This window comes from Bubalus kerabau, chromosome 14, assembly GCF_029407905.1.
Source record: "Bubalus kerabau isolate K-KA32 ecotype Philippines breed swamp buffalo chromosome 14, PCC_UOA_SB_1v2, whole genome shotgun sequence".
NCBI classification, from domain to species: Eukaryota; Metazoa; Chordata; class Mammalia; order Artiodactyla; family Bovidae; genus Bubalus; species Bubalus kerabau.
The window spans coordinates 65,786,577-65,808,329 of record NC_073637.1 but is presented as its reverse complement, the minus strand read 5'-3'; the positions used below and the strand labels follow the sequence as shown (position 1 = coordinate 65,808,329).

The 21,753-nt window shown below is 41.5% G+C and overlaps 1 long non-coding RNA gene across 1 annotated transcript; it reads right to left on the bottom strand.

Annotated features, from left to right (window-relative positions):
• Positions 1–1,275: 1,275 nt before the first annotated feature.
• On the bottom strand, positions 1,276–20,337 carry LOC129627013 (uncharacterized). Its single transcript, XR_008702383.1, has 3 exons — positions 19,117–20,337; positions 16,723–16,802; positions 1,276–2,536 (listed from the first exon to the last, which is right to left on the bottom strand). It is a non-coding gene; the product is annotated as an uncharacterized LOC129627013 (long non-coding RNA).
• Between the last annotated feature and the right edge of the window lie 1,416 nt (positions 20,338–21,753).

The following is a 21,753-nucleotide window of genomic DNA, read 5'->3' as shown; positions in this document are numbered from 1 at the left end:
GAGGGGGATCCTCACCTCCAGCCATGATGGGCAGGAAAGAGGAAAGGAGTGCTGAGGAAAGCCCGGAGGTTGCAAATGTCTTAACAGCTGGCATGTCTCAAGTCGTGTGGCTCAGGTCTGGAGAGAACATGATTACTCAGGTCAAAGTCTCTGTAGAAAACCAGGCATTGGCTGGGGTTAATCTCAAGGCCGCCTCTGTAATGGGTATCTGTTTATTCTCTGTGTTGGCCCTGATCTGGACATGCGAGGACAAGGTGATTATTTGGGTGAAAGGTCTCCTTCATGAAACGATCCACTTTGAATGGCAGAAAACAACCCTCTTTTCTTCTAAGTACCCTTGACAATTGTTCCTTTTATAAGGGGTCACACTGGGACTTGGTCATTCAGCCAAAATTGGATTCAAGGGGTGAATAAGTCAGATTGACCATCCGTGTGTCCACAGATCACCTTTACAGTTTTGAACTTGACCTTGTGCGTGGCTGTCCTTCTGAGTCAGAAGTCCCCCAAGGAGCACGGGTGACTGTCTCGTCAAGAGAGAAGAACCGCTCACTACAGGCTTAGAGTTCCTCGTAGATGGAATGCCCCCTCCGTGTGGCCTCTTAGTTTCACTTTTGCAGGAAACATAAGGCTTTTCCTCTGGAGAGGAATTCAGGGCAAGGCAGAATTATACTCTGTAGAAACTTTGGTTTTCTTAGCACCCAGTATAATGGAGTCTGTGTGTTTTCGCCTGTTCCTTGCTGAATCTCATCTATGTACCAGGCCCCCACGAAGAATGCTTTTCCATCATAGGGAAGCTTTCAGAAGTACTGTTAGCCCACTTTCCACATGAAGAAACTGAGATCCAGCAGTTCCCATCCCGAGGGAGGGCAGGGCGAGGAATGAGATCTCTCTGGCTCCAAGGGCAAATCCCTCCACCAGGCCTCACCACCTTTGGGAGGGAGCATGTCCAGTTTCAGCCCTTCTTTCATTCCCTGTCCTTGTAATCCTCAAATGTTGTGCATTTGGAATTTTTTTCTTGGCTTTGGGTCTTGGGTCTCAACTCCACAGTGCCTGCAGGAATGTACACACGGCCTTCCAGGGAGGTTTTTTCCTCAAAAAGTCCAGACTCTTCAGTGATACAGTTGGTGGATGGGGAGTCAGAACCTCAGGGTTCAATGTTTCCCCTGGGTGAACTCCAGAGTAACAGGATCGGGGCAGAGCACTCCAATCTGCATTATAATAATAAATTCTAGTTTGTATTTCTTGAGCAGTTACAAACTGCCAGGCATTGTTGTGGGCTTCCCTGGTGGCTCAGTGGTAAAGAATCTGCTGCCAATGCAGGAGATGCAGGTTTGAGCCTGGGGTCAGTAAGATCCCCTGGAGCAGAAAATCGTAACCCACTCCAGTATTCTTGCCTGGAGAATCCCATGGACAGAGGAGCTTGGTGTGCTACAGTCTTTGGGGTTGCAAAGATTCAAACACAACTTAGTGACTAAGTATCAGCAGCAACAAGGCATTGTTAGAATCACCTGATACACATTATTTTCCCTTAGTACTTCCTACAACCCCAAAGAACAGGTCCCCAATCTCTTATTCAGATTCCACACAGGTCCCTGGTATGCTTCAGAATTCAAAATGGTTCATATTTGGGAGAGACAAATCAGTGCATATACTGGATTATTGATAACAGCCCCATAATATCCATCCGTTATCAAACACTGATGTTCCTGCAGCAAACTTCCAGATAATCATGTTTAATGGGATAAATGAAAACTAAGTCTTACATTATTAGTTCAGATCAGGTTTTGCCATCAAATGAATTTTGTACAAGTTTACAAAAAAATCTGTGGTTTTGGAGCCCTTTGGATTTCAGAATTGCTACAAAGGGATTGTGGATCTGGAATGTTATAATTCATACTATAAGAAAACGGAGTGTTTAGCTCTATGAAGAGCCTATCCAAGGTCACACCGAGAGTGACAGGGCCAGCGTTTGGACTCCGTCTGCTTCTGCTCAGCCCACTGCATGTGATCACCTCAGCTTGACAGCAAACCTTCATGTGGCAGGAAATAAAGTACTCAAACCTGCCCTACTTGAGAAACTAGGCATGGGTGACATTCACATTCCTTTTTAATGGGAGTGATGAATACATGTTCTTGTAAATCGGTAGGCCGGAGCGCATAGGGGAACACCTCCTCAAAGAGATGAGTGAAACCAAACTCCACGCGTGTTTGGGGAGGGGAGGAGAAGGGTGAGTGGCTTTCTCATTCTTGCTAAGGAAATATGCTGTGCTTTCTCTTTTTCCAGCTTTGTGTGTGTTCTTCTTAGGCTCCCCTTCTGCTCTGGTGAATGGGCTCCCTGACCTCGGCTTTCTGTTCTCATGGGCTCCAGGAGCGCTTGGCATTTCCGCTGCTGCTTCCCCTGCCGCTCGCTCATTCGGGCCTCTTCCTCTTTCCTGAGGTCGGGTCTCTCTTGACCACGTTATTGGCTCCACTGGTCAAGAGCCTCCCCAATCCTCTCATCTGCTGGTGCGAACCCAGGCACACAGCCACCTGCTAACTGAACTGCAGAGAAATAGTGTAATTTCCCAGGTAGTGGTAGAGTCCACTTGCCAATGCAGGAGGTGCAAGAGATGAGGGTTTGATACCTGGGTTGGAAAGATTGCCTGGAGGAGGACATGGCGACCCATTCCAGTATACTTGCCTGGAAAATTCCATGGATAGGGGAGCCTGGCAGGCTACAGTCCATGGGGTCACAGAGAGTTGGACACGACTGAACAACCGAGCACACACAGAGAATCATTTCACATAAACACCCTCAGTCTCATTCTAGAACTGAAGGTTTGACATTCTTACTGTTTGAGGGGACTGTAGAGGACAAGAAGTGAGGTGCCTCAGTGTGTGTTACTGCTGCTTTGCCAAGGCTCCTGCCTCCTCCAAGTCACCAAGAATGCGAATACTTAGCCAGCTGCTTAGCAAGACGTCAGCTTCCAGGGAGCAGAGGAGAAAAGCAGAGACACACTGGCTTCTTGGCACTTGAATCTCTGCATTTTGGATTAACTTGGCCTTAACTAAATTATCATCATGGGCCATCCCCTCTGGATAATGAGGAGAGGTTGTGGTGAATTTACACGCACCTGGTTAACTTCATCTTTATATTTTTTCGAAAAAGCATATTGTCCTTCTTTGGAGATGTTTGAAGCATGTCCAAATTTTGGTGGGGCACAGCAATTGCTAGTATTTATTCAGGCTACTTTGCAGAAGGGAAAGGCTACCCATTCCAGTATTCTGGCCTGTAGAATTCCATGGACGGTACAGTCCATGCTGTTGCAAAGTGTCAGACATGACTGAACAACTTTCACATTCAGCTTGTTTGGTGGAGTCTGACATGGGCAGTATGCAGGTCAGGAGGCAACAGTTAGAACTGGACATGGAATAGACTGGTTCCAAATAGGGTAAGGAGTACGTCAAGGCTGTATATTGTCACCCTGCTTATTTAACTTACATGCAGAGTACATCATGAGAAACGCCGGGCTGGATGAAGCACGAGCTAAAATCAAGATTGCTGAGAGAAATATCAATAACCTCAGATATGTAGATGACACCACGCTTATGGCAGAAAGCCAAGAAGAACTAAAGAGCCTCCTGATGAAAGTGAAAGAGGAGAGTAAAAAAGCCGGCTTAAAACTCAGCATTCAAAAAACGAAGATCGTGGCATCCAATCTCATCATTTCATGGCAAATAGATGGGGAAACAATGGAAATAGTGACAGACTATTTTTGCGGGCTCCAAAATCACTGCAGATGGTAACTACAGCCATGAAATTAAAAGACGCTTGCTCCCTGGAAGAAAAGCTATGACCAACCTAGACAGCACATTAAAAAGCAGAGACATTACTTTGCCAACAAAGGTCCATCTAAGGTCCACCTAGTCAAGGCTGTGGTTTTTCCAGTGGTCATGTATGGATGTGAGAGTTGGACTATAAAGAAAGCTGAGCATCGAAGAATTGATGCTTTTGAAATGTGGTGTTAGAGAAGACTTTTTGAGAGTCCCTTGGACTGCAAGGAGATCCAACCAGTGCATCCTAAAGGAAATCAGTCCTGAATATTCATTGGAAGGACTGATGCTGAAGTTGAAACTCCAATACTTTGGCCACCTGATGTGAAGAACTGACTCATTTGAAAAGACCCTGATGCTGGGAAAGATTGAAGGTGGGAGGAGAAGGGGATGGCAGAGGATGAGAAGGTTGGATGGCATCACCAACTCAATGGACAAGAGTTTGAGTAAACTCCAGGAGTTGGTGATGGACAGGGAGGCCTGACGTGCTGCAGTCCATGGGGTCACAAGGAGTTGGACACGACTGAGTGACTAAACTAAACTGAACTGACATGGGCAAAGGAAAACTAAATTAAAAATGGATCAGCCCTGTTTAAAAAATTTTATTATTCCACAGGGATCTCTCTTCTTGTGACATCCTGTTTTACCCTTGATGATATTATGAAAGATACTCTTTTGTTCTTCAACTTATGAGAAAACAAACCATGGAAAGTAACAGGAATACCACTGATTTTCATTAAGGGCTGATGAATACTTGAGTCAAATCTATTAATTACAGAGATCAAAGGAGAATCATACATTTTCACTCTAAGTTCTTTTTTTTTTTTTCCTCAGAAGAATAGAACCCAGTGAAACCAAGTATTTCCTAACCCAGTAAAGAAATCTGTGACAATCGGTCCTACGAGCTAATTTACTTAGAGTTTTTGTGTTTAAATTACACATGGTCTGGTGGGTCTTGCCCTCCCTAGACTTTTTTTTTTTTTTTTTTTTTAACCAATTCAAGCCAGTGAAGTCAATACCAGCAAATATTTTCATGGGCACAGTTTCTTCTGACCATGAAGCTCATTTCTTTGTTTACCTTCTGTGGTCACTACACATTCCCAGATTCACTGGTTCCCATCAAAGCCTCTCTTCTCCCACCTTTGATTCCAGTTCATGTTTTCTGTCCTTAACATGGCAAACTTTTGGTGACTCATGGTTTTATATTCAGCTTCCTTGTTTTCTTACTTGGTACACCATCCCTCTGTGATAATCCAATGCTAAGACTTGATTGGTCACCTAGGAGTTAGAGAATCCAATGTATATCCACCCCTGTTAAGCTCTAGAGCTCAGAACTCGACAGCCTCCTCTTGGATTCTGTTAGGATGTTCCACAAGCATCTCAAACTCAATATGCCCCAAAGTGTACTTGTCATTCACAGCTGCCCTTCTCTCCATCACTGCCAACACCCTCCTCCTCCTCAAACCTGTTCTTCTTCTTAGACTTCAAGGTCAACGGAAGGTCTCATCATTTTTCCATCTCCTAAACCAGAGTCATCTTCAGGTCATCCTTCATGACTTTGTCATCCTTCATATTCAACCAACTCTTCTTCCCAGCCATGCTCTTCAGTCCCTCTACTTCCCAACTAGCTTTCGGAGCCAATCCCTTCTCCATCCCACTGACATTGTCTTGGTGTAGACCCTCCTCCCTTACTGTACTCCACTAATTCCTACAGCCCTGGGTTAGCCTCACTCCCATCCATCCTAACCCTCACCTCAAAGTAACCTTCACACATGCTTTCCACTGGAGCTAATTTTCTCAAACACAAATCTGTCTTTTTCTTTTTCACTTCCTTAAAGCTCTTCAAGTATCCCTCTTCATTTACAAAATACAGTCTTATCTCCTTAGCACCATATTCCAGGCCTCCCATGTTCTGGCCCCATCTTCTCCCTCTTCTCTTGCCATATCTTGCCTTGTATGTTTAGATAATCTGACACTTCTCACTGATCCTTGAACATAGCAAGTGGCTTTAAATCTTTGGGTCTCCGGGAACTTCCCTGGCAGTCCAGTGGTTAAGACTCCACACTTTCAATGCAGGGGCTGCAGGTTCAATCCCTTGTTGGGGAACTAAGATCCCACATGCCATGTGACAAGGCAATAAAATAAATAAAAATAATACAAATAGAAACAAATGCTTATTAAAAACAACAACAACAACAACAACTCTTTGGGTCTCAGTACATGAGATTCACTCTCCTAGAATTCTCTTTCCCCTCCTCCACTAGAAGACACCTACAAGGTCATTCAATAAATACCAACAGGGGTCTGTTATGTACCTTAAGACTGTCCCAGACAGTGTAGACAAAAATGTGAAGGCATGGTTCTTTTTCTAACCATCCAGTTGAAATATCACTTCTTGAAACTTCCTTTAAATATCCCCTCGGCAGCCCCACCACCTGTGCATAGTAGATCACTTCTTCTTTCTGCTTTGTGTATACGTTTTTCCACAGCGTGTATGTGATATCATTTTTGTTTGTCTGCCTGGGCTCAGAACCAACGCCCATAGCTTCAGAGAGAGGAAGCGAGTAGTTTAAAGACTATGTAGGCACTGACATCTGTGCAGTAGGCAGAATTCTAAAATGGTCTCTCAAGATTCCTGATCCTTGACAAATTCTATGATGCTGATGAATCTTGATAATCTTTTGGAAACACAAAGTTGCAAAAATATTAGTATTCTTAGAGAGTTCTCCAAAAGAGTTGTTTGTTAGTAAGATATTCTCCTCTCCTGATCACTCTCATGAGCTAGTCACTGTCTCTCACCATAATGAAGTGTTAATATACAGATGTCTGTGTTTAGGGTTGATATTATTAGTCCAGATCATAGTTACGGCATGAGGATTCTCTAGTTGTGATGCACAGGCTTAGTTGCTCTGCAGCATGCAGAATCCTAGTTCCTCAACCAGGGATGAAACTCGTGTCCCCTCCACTGCAAGGTGGATTCTTAACCACTGGACCACAAGGGAACTCTCTGCAAAATATTTTTTGACTGAATGATACAGATAAATTGGAAATTCTTGCTTTAGTTATTTAATCAACCATATTCGAATTTCTCGTAATAGGAGGGATATTATGACCTATAAGTAAAAATAAAGAAAGTACATACATGTAACATGATGAGATTTTGTTTTATTTATGTTTTGCTCTGAAACTGTATGGGAGGCTCAGTTACTAATAGTTGGCAGAGGGAGATTAAAAAGAATCCTGCTGTAACTGTTGCTGCTATAGTTTGTACTTACATAATGTATTTAATTATAAATATGATCATCAATCGGAGAAGGCAATGGCAACCCACTCCAGTACTCTTGCCTGGAAAATCCCATGGGGGGGAAGAGCCTGGTAGGCTGCAGTCCATGGGGTCGCTAAGAGTCAGACATGACTGAGCGACTTCACTTTCACTTTTCACTTTCATGCATTGGAGAAAGAAATGGCAACCCACTCCAGTGTTCTTGCCTGGAGAATCCCAGGGACGGGGGAGCCTGGTGGGCTGCTGTCTATGGGGTCGCACAGAGTCAGACATGACTGACGCGACTTAGCAGCAGCAGCAGCATGATCATCAATATTGACTTGTCACTGGGACATTTGGCAACTGTCTTTAGACAAAGGTTCCAGAGGGATCTTTGGTTATTATCCAGGGATCTAATAGAATGTTAATTCTCCGAGCTACGTTTCAACCTCAAGAGATGTCCTTGGCTGATCTTGCCTTTTAACAAGAGAAAATAGGAGAAAACTTTCTTTCAGGAACAAACCTCCGGTGGAAAGTGATAAGGAATTCCATATGATACACAGCACTAGCTCTATTCTGAGTCATAAGTCTTACATCAAACTTTTTTCTTCAAGTTTTATTGAGATATAATTGACCGATAGCTCCGTATAACTTTAAGGCATTTAGCATAATGATTTGGCTTATGCATCATGAAATGATTACCACAGTAAGTTTAGTGAACATTCATCATCTCATATAGATACAAAATTAAAGAAATAAAAAATATATATAGTTTTCCTTGTGATGAGGACTCAGGATTTACTTGCAACAATTTTTATATTAAATACATAGCAGCATTAATTATATTTATCATGTTATATTGGTATTTATTTATCTTATAATGGGAAGTCTGTGACTGCCTTCATCCAGTTCTCTTACCCAAACCTCCTGCCCCCAATAACCATAAATATGATCTCTTTTTCTGTAAGTTTGTTCCTTTGTTTTTGAACTATAATGGATGTATAATATTACGTTACTTCTTGGGACACAACATAGTGATTTGATATTTCTATGCACTTTAAAATAATCACCATGATAAATCTAGGTATGATATGTTTCCAAAGATACCACATATTATCGACTATGTTCCCACATTGTACATTTCATATCCATGATTCACTTATTTTGCAACGGGAAGTCTGTAGTTCTTAGTTTCCCTCATTTAATTCTCTCCTCCCCCTTCTCCTTTCCTCTCTGGCAACCACTTGTTTGTTCTCTGCATCTGTAACTCTGTATTGTTATGTTGGTTCATTTGCTTTATTTTTGAGATTTCACATATAAGTGAAACCATACAGGATTTGTCTTTCTTTGATTTCTTTTACTTAGAATAACTCCCTCTAGGTCTATCCATGTTGTTACAAGTGACAAGACATAATTCTTTTTTATGGCTGAGTAGTATTTCATTTTATGTGTATGTATCTGTGTATGTGTATATATATATGTGTGTGTGTGTATATATATATATATATATATATATATATATATATCATATCTTCTTTATCCATTCATCTCTGGATAGGCACTTAGATTGCTTCTACATCTTGGCTATTATAAATAATGCTGTTATAAACCTAAGGGTGCATGTATTTTTTCTAAATAGAGATTTCATTTTCTTCAGATAAATATCCAGGAGTGGACTGCTGGATTATGTGATACTTTCTTTTTAAATTTTTTTGAGGACTTTCTATTCTCTTTTCCATAATGGCTGTACCAATTTATATTCCCATCTACAGTGTACAAGGGTTCTGTTTTCTCCATATCCTCACCAACAGATGCTATTTTTTTGTCTTTTTGATAATATCCATTTGACAGATTTGAAATATCTCATTGTGCTTTTGATTTGCACTTCTCTAATGATTAGTAATGTTGAGCATCTTTTAATGTGCCTGCTGGCCATCTGTATGTCCTCTTTGGAAAAATGTCTATTCAGATCTTTTGCTCATTTTTAATCACACTGTATAGCTTCTTTTTTTTGAAGTTGAGTTGCATGAGTTCTTTGTATATTTTGAACATTAGTCCTGTCAATATATCATTTGCAAATATCTTATCCCATTTAGTAGATGGTGTTTTTGTTTTGTTGAGCGTTTCCTCCACCATGTGAAATTTTTAGTTCGATGTAGTCCTGTTTGTTTACTTTTCTTTCCCTTGCCTAAGGAGACATATACAAAAAATATTACTAAGACTGATGTCAAAGAGTGTAATGCTTATGTTTTCTTCCAAGTCTAATGGTTTCAAGTCTTACATTTAAGTTTTTAACTCATTTTGATTTTGGTATAAGAGAATAGTCTAGCTTGATTCCTTTGCACATAGCTGTCCAATTTTCCCAACACCATTTATTAAAGAGGCTGTCTTTTTCCATTTATATATTCTTGCCTACTCTGTGGTATGTTAACTGCCCACACAAAAGTGAGTTTACTTCTGGTCTCTCTATTCTGTTCCATTGATCTGTGTGTCTGCTTTTGGGCCAGTATCACATTGCTTTTATTACTGTAGCTTTGCAGTATAGTTTGAAGTCAGGGTAGGTGTTTCCACCAGTTTTATTCTTTCTTAAGATTGTTTTGGCTATTTCGAGTCTTTTGTGTTTCCATACAATTATTAGAATTACTTTTTCTAGTTCTGTGAAAATGGAGAAGGCAATGGCAACCCACTCTGGTACTCTTGCCTGGAAAATCCCATGGATGGAGGAGTCTTGTGGGCTGCAGTCCGTGGGGTCGCTAAGAGTCGGACATGACTGAGTGACTTCACTTTTTTCACTTTCACGCATTGGAGAAGGAAATGGCAACCCACTCCAGTGTTCTTGCCTGGAGAATCCCAGGTACGGGGGAGCCTGATGGGCTGCCGTCTCTGGGGTCGCACAGAGTCGGACACAACTGAAGCGACTTAGCAGCAGCAGCAGCAGTAGTTCTGTGAAAAATGTCATTGGTATTTTGATAGACTGCACTGAATCTTCAGATTGCTCTGAATAGTATGGTCACTAGAATAAAATTAATTCTTCCAATCCATGATATATCTCCCACCTGTTTGCGTCATCTTCAATTTTTCTTATCAGTGTCTTACAGTTTTTTGAAAACACTCTTTTACTTCATTCATTAGATTTATTCCTAAATGTTTCATTCTTTTTGATGCAATTTTAAATGAGATTGTTTTCTTAATTTCTTCATTGTTTACTTTTGTTTATTTATTTTATTCTTGGCTGTAATGGGTCTTCATTGAGGTGCTGGCTTTTCTCTAGTGGCAAGCGAGGGCTACTTTCTTGTTGCAGCGTGTGGGTTTCTCACTGTGGCGGCTTCTCTTGTTGCAGAGCACGGGCTCCTGGTCATGGAGGCATCAGCAGTTGTGGCACGCGGGCTCAGTAGTTGTGGTTCCCAGGCTCAAGAGCTCAGGCTCAACAGCTGTGGTGCACGGGCATAGTTGCTCCACGGCATGTGGGGTCGTCCTGGATCAGGGGTCAGACTCGTCGTCTCCTTCATTGGCAGGCAGATTCTTTACCACTGAGCCACCAGCAAAGTCCCTTAATTTCTTGTTCTGATAGTTTGTTGTTAGTATATAGAAATGCAACATATTCTGTATATTAATTTTGTATCCTGAAACTCTCAAACTCATTGATGAGTTCTAGTAGGCTTTTGGTAACATCTTTAGGATTTTCTATGAATATATATAAATTAATATTAATATTATATATATATAATTATATATATAATATATTATATATATAATATTCACCCCAAAAAGATGTCCTTTTCATTATAGGGGACTGGAGTGCAAAAGTAGGAAGTCAAGAAACACCTGGAGTAACAGGCAAATTTGGCCTTGGAATACGGAATGAAGCAGGGCAAAGACTAATAGAGTTTTGCCAAGAAAATGCACTGGTCATAGAAAACACCCTCTTCCAATAACACAAGAGAAGACTCTATACATGGACATCACCAGATGGTGAACACCGAAATCAGACTGATTATATTCTTTGCAGCCAAAGATGGAGAAGCTCTATGCAGTCAACAAAAACAAGACCAGGAGCTGACTGTGGCTCAGATCATGAACTCCTTATTGCTAAATCCAGACTTAAACTGAAAAAAGTAGGGAAAACCACTAGACTATTCAGGTATGACATAAATCAAATCCCTTATGATTATACAGTGGAAGTGAGAAATAGATTTAAGGGCCTAGATCTGATAGATAGAGTGCCTGATGAACTATGGAATGAGGTTCGTGACATTGTACAGGAGACAGGGATCAAGACCATCCCCATGGAAAAGAAATGCAAAAAAGCAAAATGGCTGTCTGGGGAGGCCTTACAAATAGCTGTGAAAAGAAGAGAAGCGAAAAGCAAAGGAGAAAAGGAAAGATATAAGCATCTGAATGCAGAGTTCCAAAGAATAGCAAGAAGAGATAAGAAAGCCTTCCTCAGCGATCAATGCAAAGAAATAGAGGAAAACAACAGAATGGGAAAGACTAGAGATCCCTTCAAGAAAATTAGAGATACCAAGGGGACATTTCATGCAAAGATGGGCACAATAAAGGACAGAGATGGTATGGACCTAACAGAAGCAGAAGATATTAAGAAGAGGTGGCAAGAATACACAGAAGAACTATACAAAAAAGATCTTCATGACCCAGATAATCACAATGGTGTGATCACTGACCTAAAGCCAGACATCCTGGAATGTGAAGTCAAGTGGGCCTTAGAAAGCATCACTACGAACAAAGCTAGTGGAGGTGATGGAATTCCAGTTGAGCTATTCCAAATCCTGAAAGATGATGCTGTTAAAGTGCTGCCCTCAATATGCCAGCAAATTTGGAAAACTCAGCAGTGGCCACAGGACTGGAAAAAGTCAATTTTCATTCTAATCCCAAAGAAAGGCAATGCCAAAGAATCCTCAAACTACTGCACAATTGCACTCATCTCACATGCTAGTAAAGTAATGCTCAAAATTCTCCAAGCCAGGTTTCAGCAATATGTGAACCGTGAACTTCCTGATGTTCAAGCTGGTTTTAGAAAAGGCAGAGGAACCAGAGATCCAATTTCCAACATCCGCTGGATCATGGAAAAGGCAAGAGAGTTCCAGAAAAACATCTATTTCTGCTTTATTGACTATGCCAAAGCCTTTGACTGTGTGGATCACAATAAACTGTGGAAAATTCTGAAAGAGATGGGAATACCAGACCACCTGATCTGCCTCTTGAGAAATTTGTATGCAGGTCAGGAAGCAACAGGTAGAACTGGACATGGAACAACAGACTGGTTCCAAATAGGAAAAGGAGTATGTCAAGGCTGTATATTGTCACCCTGTTTATTTAACTTATATGCAGAGAACATCATGAGAAACGCTGGACTGGAAGAAGCACAAGCTGGAATCAAGATTGCTGGGAGAAATATCAATAACCTCAGATATGCAGATGACACCACCCTTATGGCAGAAAGTGAAGAGGAACTAAAAAGCTTCTTGATGAAAGTGAAAGTGGAGAGTGAAAAAGTTGGCTTAAAGCTCAACATTCAGAAAACAAAGATCATGGCATCCGGTCCCATCACTTCATGGGAAATAGATGGGGAAACAGTGGAAACAGTGTCAGACTTTATTTTTGTGGGCTCCAAAATCACTGCAGATGGTGACTGCAGCCATGAAATTAAAAGACGCTTACTCCTTGGAAGGAAAGTTATGACCAACCTAGATAGCATATTCAAAAGCAGAGACATTACTTTGCCAACAAAGGTCCATCTAGTCAAGGCTATGGTTTTTCCTGTGGTCCTGTATGGATGTGAGAGTTGGACTGTGAAGAAAGCCAAGTGCCGAAGAATTGATGCTATTGAACTGAGGTGTTGGAGAAGACTCTTGAGAGTCCCTTGGACTGCAAGGAGATCCAACCAGTCCATTCTGAAGGAGATCAGGCCTGGGATTTCTTTGGAAGGAATGATGCTGAAGCTGAAACTCCAGTACTTTGGCCACCTCATGCGAAGAGTTGACTCATTGGAAAAGACTCTGATGCTGGGAGGGATTGGGGGCAAGAGAAGAAGGGGATGACAGAGGATGAGATGACTGGATGGCATCACTGACTGGATGGACGTGAGTCTGAGTGAACTCCGGGAGTTGGTGATGGACAGGGAGGCCTGGCATGCTGCGATTCATGGGGTTGCAAAGAGTCGGTCACGACTGAGCAGCTGAACTGAACTGAACTGAATATTTTGATAAGGATTTTTGCGTCTATGTTCATCAGTGATATTGGTCAGTAATTTTCCTTTTTTGTGTTATCTTTGTCTAGTTTTGGTGTCAGGTGATGCTGGCCTTGTATTAATAGAATCAGTTTGGAAGAATTTCTTCCTCTGCTATTTTTTGGAATAATTTGAGAAGGATAGGTGTCGATTCTTCTCTGAATGTTTGCTGGATTCTACCTATGAAACCATCTGATTCTGGATTTTTTTGTTTTGGGAATTTTTCTTTTTTATAACTAAATTTCATTACTAGTAATTGCTCTGTTTTTTTTTTATTTCTTCTTGATTTAGTCCTAGAGGGTTATATATTTCTAGGCATTTCTTCTAGGTTGTCCATTTTATTGGCATACAATCATTCATAGGGGTATCATGACATCCTTTGAATTTCTGTTGTGTTGGCTGTGAAGTTTGCATTTCTGACTTTATCTTTTTTCCTTGATAAAAAGAAAACCTTCTGGTAAAGGTTTGTCCATTTTGTTTACCCATTCAAAGAATCAGCTTAGCTTCATTGGTCTTTTTTTTTTTTTTTTTTTTGGTCTCTATCTCATTTATTCCTGCTCTGATCTTTATGATTTCTTTTCTTCTACAGATTTTGGTTGTTTATTCTTTCTCTGGTTCCTCTAAGTGTAGGTTAGGTTTTTTATTTGAGATTCTTCTTGTTTCCTGAGGTAGGCTTGTATCACTGTAAACTTCACTCTTAGAACTGCTTTTGCTGTGTCCCTAGAGTTTGGATCATTGCATTTTCATTTTCACTGGTCTCTAGGTATTTTGTTTGTTTGTTTGATTTCTTCAGTGTTCCATTGGTTATTTAGTAGCATACTGTGCCATGTGTTCGTGTTCTGCAGTTTTTCCCCTCTGTGGTTGAATTCTAGTCTCAAAGCATTGTGGTCAAAAAAGTTGTTTAATATGACTTCAGTTTCTTAAATTTACTGAGAATTGTTCTGTGGCCAAGCATGTGATCTATCCTAAAGCATTTGCCATGTACATTTGAGAACAATGTGTATTCTGCTGCTTTGGGATAGAATGTTTTATATTTATGAAGCTATTCTGGCTTTCTTTTCACTTCCATTTACATGGAATGCCTTTGTCCATCCCCTCACTTTCTACCTGTGTGTCTTTAGATTTAAAGTGAGTCTTTTGTGGGTAGTTTATATGTGGGTCTTTCTTTTGTATCTATTCAGCCACTCTAGGTTTCTTACTGGAATATTTAGCCCATTTACTTTAAGAGTTAACTACTGATGGGAAATGTACTTATTGCTATTTTGGTAATTGATTTGAGGTTGTTTTTGTAGTGCTTTCTTGTTCCTATCTTCTTTTGCTCTCTTCTCTCATGATTTGATGACAATCTTTATGTTACATTTGGATTCTTCACTCTTTTTCCTGTGTGTATCTATTACAGAATTTTGGTTTGTGATTAGCATGAAGTCTATATATAGCTATATATATACATACATATATATATATAATGTATATAATGTATGTATATAATTATAAATTGCTGATCTCTTAATGTTTAATGTATTTTAACAACCTTGAATTTTTACTCTTCCCCTCCCCTTTTACTGTTCTTAACATCATATTTTACATCTTTTTGTTTTGTATCTCTTTTAACTACTTATTGTGGATATAGATGACTTTACTACTTTAGTCTTTTAAACTTCCTACTAGGTTTATACCTGGTTGATTTACCTTCTTTACTGTATATTTGCCTTTACCAGCAAGATTTTTCCTTTCATAATTTTTATATTTCTCATTTCTTTTCTGCTCAGAGCAGTTCCTTTAACATTTCTTATATAGCTGGTTTGGTGGTGCTGAACTCTCTTAGATTTTCCTTTTCTGTAAAGCTCTCTCCATCATTTCTGAATGAAAGCCTTGCTGGGTAGAGTATTCTTGCTTGTAGTTTTTTCCCTTTTATCACTTTAAACATATTGGGCCACTCCCTTCTGGCCTGCAGAGTTTCTACTGAAAAAATCAGCTGATAGCTTTATGGACATTCCCTTGTACATAACTTGTTGCTTTTTCCTTTGCTGCTTTTAAGATTCTCTCTTTATATTCAATTTTTGTTATTTTTATTACAATGTGTTTTGGTGTGGCCCTCTTTGGATTGATTCTGTTTGGATTTCCAAAGTCTCCTGTGTTGCAGGCAGATTCTTTACTACTGAGCCACCTGTTTGGGATTTTCTATGCTTCTTGGACCTGGATGTCTGTTCCCTTTCCTAAGTTAAGAAACTTTTCAGTTATTACGTCTTCAAATGTGTTCTCTGCCCCTTTCTCTCGCTCTTCTCCTTCTGAGACTCCTATGGTATGAATGGCAGTACACTTGATGTTGTGGGCCCTGGGGTCCCTGGAGGCAGGGCCTAGGGTCTGGGAGCTGGTGTTGGTCTTCTGTTGAGTGGGGCCAAGTCCTGGGTCCTCTGGTGGATGGCACTGTGTCCCAGGGCAGCTGGTTTGCTGGTGAGTGGGGCTGTATCCCCACCTGGCTAGCTGCTTGACCTGAAGTGTTCCAGTACTGGTGTTGACAACGTGGTGGGTGGGGCCATGACCTAGCGCTAAGTTAGAGAGGGGATTCCAAAATAGTGTTTGGTAGCTCCAGAGTCCTCTTGGTAGAATAAGTTTCTCCAAGTGACTGCTGCCCATGTCTGTGTCCCCAGGGTGAGCTCCAATTGCCTCTGTTTCTCTGGGAAGCTCTCCAAGATCAGAAGGTGTGTCTGATCCAAGATTCTTTCAACTTAGAGCTTCTTCTCTGAGTATCAGAGTGTGTGAGATTTTGTGTGTGCTCTTTAAGAGTAGAGTTTCTATTTCTCACAGTTCTCTGGCTCTTCTGAAAGTAAGCCCCACTGGTCTTCAAGGCCAAACATTCTGGGGGTTTGTCTTCCTGGTATAGAGCCACAAGGCTGGGGAGCCTGCTGTGGGGCTTGTACCCTTTGATCCTTAGGAGAACCTGTGCAATTTTAATTATCCTCCCATTTGTGGACCACCTACCTGGGGATATGGGTCTTGATTATACCATGTCTCCAGACCTACTATTTATCTTGTTGTGGTTTCTTCTTTATATCTTTAGTTGTAGGAAATCTCTTCCACTAGGCTTCGGGTCTTTGTTCTCAATAATTTTGCTGTAAATACTTGATTTTGATGTGACTGTGGGAGGAGGTGAGCTCAGGGTCTTCATACTCCACCATCTTGGCCACTCTGTCTAAGTTAAGCTTTTCAGTTCAGAGCAGAACACTGTTCCCCAAGCAGTCTCTGATAACCATACTCTTTGAGCAATAGTTTGTGAAGAATGAGGTGCAGGAAGACTGACTAGTTAACTTGTGTGTGTGTGTGCTGTGTTGTGTTGTGTAGTTTCTGTGCTTCTGGGTGGATAGGAATGTAGATTAAGGGGTTAAACAATCCTACTCACCCACACCTGCTCCCAGAAGACACTGGCTGTCCCAGGGTGGAGTAGCAATAACAGAGGGTCTTGGCATGATTATTAGTGTCCTGAGGGAGAGAAAAGCCCCATGTCACTTACAATGGTTCAGCCTTACCTTCTACAGGAGGAGAGAAACTAGTAGGCTTGTGCAGGGAGTAGAGAGAGGTGTCAGTGATCATCAAGGGAGAGAAAAGAGAGGCTAAATTTTCTAGGTTTCTAAAGATGTAAGGACCTCAGATCGGAGAAGGCAATGGCGCCCCACTCCAGTATTCTTGCCTGGAAAATCCTATGGATGGAGGAGCCTGGTAGGCTGCAGTCCATGAGGTCGCTAAGAGTTGGACAGACTGAGTGACTTCACTTTCACTTTTCACTTTCATGCATTGGAGAAGGAAATGGCAACCCACTCCAGTGTTCTTGCCTGGAGAATCCCAGGGACGGGGGAGCCTGGTGGGCTGCCGTCTATGGGGTTGCAGAGTCGGACATGACTGAAGTGACTTAGCAGTAGCAGCAGCAAGGACCTCAGATAGGCCTCGAACCCCACTCCTCCACAGGGACGACCACAGCCAGAAGCTATAGCTTCTCAGAAGCTATAGCTCCTTCACTGCCTACTCTTTCAGATGCTGGGGTCAGAAACCAGACACGGGCAAAATACCAGGTCCTGGGAAATCCTTGCTTCGTGAAAGGTGTTCCCGTCCCCTTATGAAGAGATGCAGGGTGGAGTAGAAATAGCCTCTGTCCTGGGCTCTGGGAACTGAGTCACTTGTAGAGTGCATCCCAGTTACAAAGAACCTTCCTCTGCCCAGTCTCACTGAGTTATCATAATAGCCCCAAGAGATAGAAATCGTTATTCTTAATCTGATTATTATGCAATAGAGAAGGAAACAGAGTCTTGGTGAAGTTAATGATCTTTCCCAGGATGACACGGCCAGCCTGGCTCCAGGTCTCTGTAGCTGGACCTTCTTTTAATCCTGTGCTCCATCCATCTGATGCCCAAGGGTCGGAAAGAGACCCTCTGTCTGATTCTCTAGCTTAGCTGATTCTGTGAGGTCATGAACTGCAGTCTAGGGGAAGCTTTAAACATCTTCAGTTCTGCACCCTTAGAGAAGGCATCTGGGGGAGGTAAGGGCCTATCCCGTGCAAGGGATGTGAGGCACTTAGTGGGAGCATCAGCAACGGTGCCTGCCCACAGAGGTGGGTGTGTGGAGGAAGCCCCTCCCCTACTCCTCTCAGGAAGGACAGTCCAGGTGTAGAGCATGAACTGTACAGGTCTAGCCCAAGCCCCACCTCTACAGTTGTTAGTTATTTGATCTTGCACAAAGTTATTTTTTTCTAAGTCTCTGGTTCCTCAACAATAAAAACAGAGAAAAAAATTGCCCCTCCCTTGTGCTGTTATGAAGATTACATGAAATAAAGAATGCAAAGTACTTAGCACAGTGCCAGGCCCACTGAAAGAATGCTTTAATGACATACAACACACTGGATGGAATGCTCATTCATTCATTCATTCATTTGGCAAGAATTTATTAAATGCCCAGTCTATGTCTGGCTTCCCTGGTGGTGCTAGTGGTAAAGAAGCTGTTTGCAACGCAGGAGACATAAGGGACACAGGTTCAATCCCTGGGTTGGGAAGACCCCCTGGAGGAGGAAATGGCAACCCACTCCAGTATTCCTGCCTAGAGAATCCCATGGACAGAGGAGCCTGGTGAGCTATGGTCCATGGGGTCACAAAGAGCTGGACATGACTGAAACGACTTAGCACTATGTCTAAGGAGCAGTATGCTAAAAACTCAGTCCCTGGGACTTTACCAACACTCATCTCTGTAGAATCTAATCACACAAAAGTTCTTTTCTTCATAAATGTTACAGTATGAACTGCTTTTATAATCATGGGAAATGATTTTTGTTGCTTACTTCTGCCCTTTATTCCTCCTTTATTTCCTACATAAGAACATAGATGGAATCAGATGGGATCTGGAGTGAAGCAGACCATGTACTTGTCGTGAACATTTGAGCAAGTGCCTTTCTCCTGTAACTCTCAGTTTCTCATCTGCAAAATGGGGAGAGTCACATCTTCCACAGAGGACTATTAAAAGGAAAAAAGGAAATAGCGGATCAGGTAAAGCACCTGATTTAGGGCAGGTGCTCAATACGTATCAGCTGTCCTTCTACTTTTCAAAACATATGGACAGAACTTCTGCTTTCTGGTCTGGCATTGTAAGAAGTGTGAGAGTCACCACTCCATCCTAGCAACAAGTAAAAGACTGAACACACTGCAAAGTTAGCAACTCTTTTTTAGATCCATATGGAAGTGAGGTCACAGGACAAATCACTGTCCCCTAAACTGGCAAGAGTGACAGGCAAATACAGAGCATCACAACTTACCAAGGAAGAACCCTTCATGGGAACCAGCGCCACGTTAGGGAAACCTGAACTGTAACTGATGAATTACTGGAGGCTCAGTGCGGGCAAGTCAAAAATTCCAGAGGGATCCAGTCATCAGGACACCTGAAACTTCTGTGAGTTTTACTTCCTGGAGCTCTACTGGATTCTTACAGTGAACACTGGAGAAAAATTCCCCCATGCTTCTGGTAAGGGGAGGGGAAGAGGAACCATTTTGAAATACTTCTGAGCATTCTGTTCTTAACAAGATCCACTCTCAAGAGAAACTATTTAACCAGAGCCTCACATGCTGGAGCTTTATCAGATCCAAACTGACTTCAGCTGGCTGTAGCCTTCCACATAGGAGAAAGGAAGTCCCCAACTCCAGCTCCCTCCAGCCATCCTGCCCACCTAAAGAGAGGGGAGTGCTGAGAAGTACCTGTGAAGTTCACAGTTCAGAGCCATAGCCTCACTAAAAGACTGAGCTCTAATCTTAGGATTATAAAATGCTTCCCCTTGCCCTGCAATTCACCACATCACCAAAGGAACAGCAGTTCCTCTTAACCAATTCATTATATCTGGCTATCAAGAAAAAAATGTTTTTTAATTTAAAATTAAAAACACACTTTGAAGGGTCAGAGCAAGCAAGCATCAGAACCAGACTCAGTTATGGCAGAGATGTTAGAATTATCAGACTGGGAATTTGAAGCAACTTATAATTGATATGTTAAGGGCACTAATGGACAAAGTAGTCAGCATGCAAGAATAGATGGGCAAGGTAAGCAGAGAGGGGCTTCCCTAGTGGCTCAGCAGTAAGGCATCTGCCAGTAATGTACGAGCCACAAGAGACATAGGTTTAGTCCCTGGGTCTGGAAGATCCCCTGGAGAACATGGCAACCCATTCCAGTATTCCTGCCTGGAGAATCCCATGAACAGAAAAGCCTGGTGGGCTACAGTCCATAGGGGCACAAAGAATCAGACACAACTGAAATAACTTAGTATGCACATACACACACATGGAAGCAGAAAGATGGAATTCTAAGAAAGAATAAAGAAATGCTAGAGATCTAAAACACTATAACAGGAAACAAAACAGAAGCACAGGAGAAATTAAGAATGCTTTTGATGGACTTTTTAATAGACATGGCTGAGGAATTTGAAACAATGATGATTGAGAAGTTAATGTTAGACACCAAAACACAGATCCAAGAAGCTCAGACAACACCAAGCAGAATAACAGCAAAAAAAAAAAAACACAAAAAAAAACACCCTACATCTAAACTTATAATTTTCAAGCTAGAGAAAATAGAAGATTAAAAAAAAATCCTGAAAAAGGTCAGAGGGGAAAAATCTTACCGAAAGAGAGGAGCAAAGATAAGAATTATATCTGACTTCTCCTCAGAACCCAGGCAAGCAAGAAGAGAATGTAGTGAAACATTTAAAATGATGAGAGAAAAAAAACAACAGTTCTGTTTGTGAAATTAACCCTCAATAGTAAACGAGGAATAATTAGACAAACAAAAATTGATTGAGGGAATTTTTTTGCCAATGGATCTGCATTGCAAGAATGTTAAGTTCTTTAGAGAGAAGGAACATGATGTAGGTTAGAAACTTGGAGCTACATAAAAGAGGCACATAGAAGGAATAAGTGAAGGTAAAACCAAACCTTTCTTTTTATTTTTCATTCTTAATTGATATAATAGATAATAATTTTTTCATAATTGTATTAGCAACAATTATTTGAAAGTGAGTGAATGGATCAATAAACTGTGGTACATTCAGACAAGGGAATATGATTCAGTGCTAAAAAGAAATGAACTATCAAGACAAGAAAGACACAGAGGAACCATAAATGTGTATTACTAAGAATTAGCACCAAAGAATTGATGCTTTCAAACTGTAGTGCTGGAGAAGACTCTTGAGAGTCTCTTGGACAGCAAGGAGATCAAACCAGTCAATCCTAAAGGAAACCAACCCTGAATATTCATTGGACAGACTGATGCTGAAGCTTCATTACTTTGGCCACCGGATGCAAAGAGCTGACTCACTGGAAAAGACCCTGACGCTGGGAAAGATTCAAGGCAAGAGGAGAAGGGGGCGACAGAGGATGAGATGGTTGGATGGCATCATCGCCTCAGTGGACAGGAGTTTGAGCAAGCTCTGGGAGATAGTGGAGGACAGAGGAGCCTGTCATGCTGCAGACCATGGAGTTGCAGAGACTCAGACATGACTTAGTGACTGAACATCAGCAAGTGAAAAAAACTGATGTGAAAAGTTATATAATGTCTAATTCCAATTATATGACATTCTGTGGAAAAAGCAAAACTAGGGGGACAGTAAAAGGTCAGTGGTTGCCAAGGGCTAGGGGTAGAGGGATGGTGAACAGGAAGCACATAGGCCTTTCAGGGCCATGAAACTACTCTGTGTGATGCTATAATGGTGGATACATGTTACTATACATTTGTCAAAACCATAGATTGTACAACACCAAGAAAGAAGCCTATGGACTTCAGGTGATTATGATGTGTCAATGTAGATTCATCAATTGTAACAAATACCCAAAAAAACTGTGTTTGCCTCTTGGTGGGTGTTGATCCAAAAGACACAACCAAGCCAAAGATTGGGAGAAGGAAGAATTCA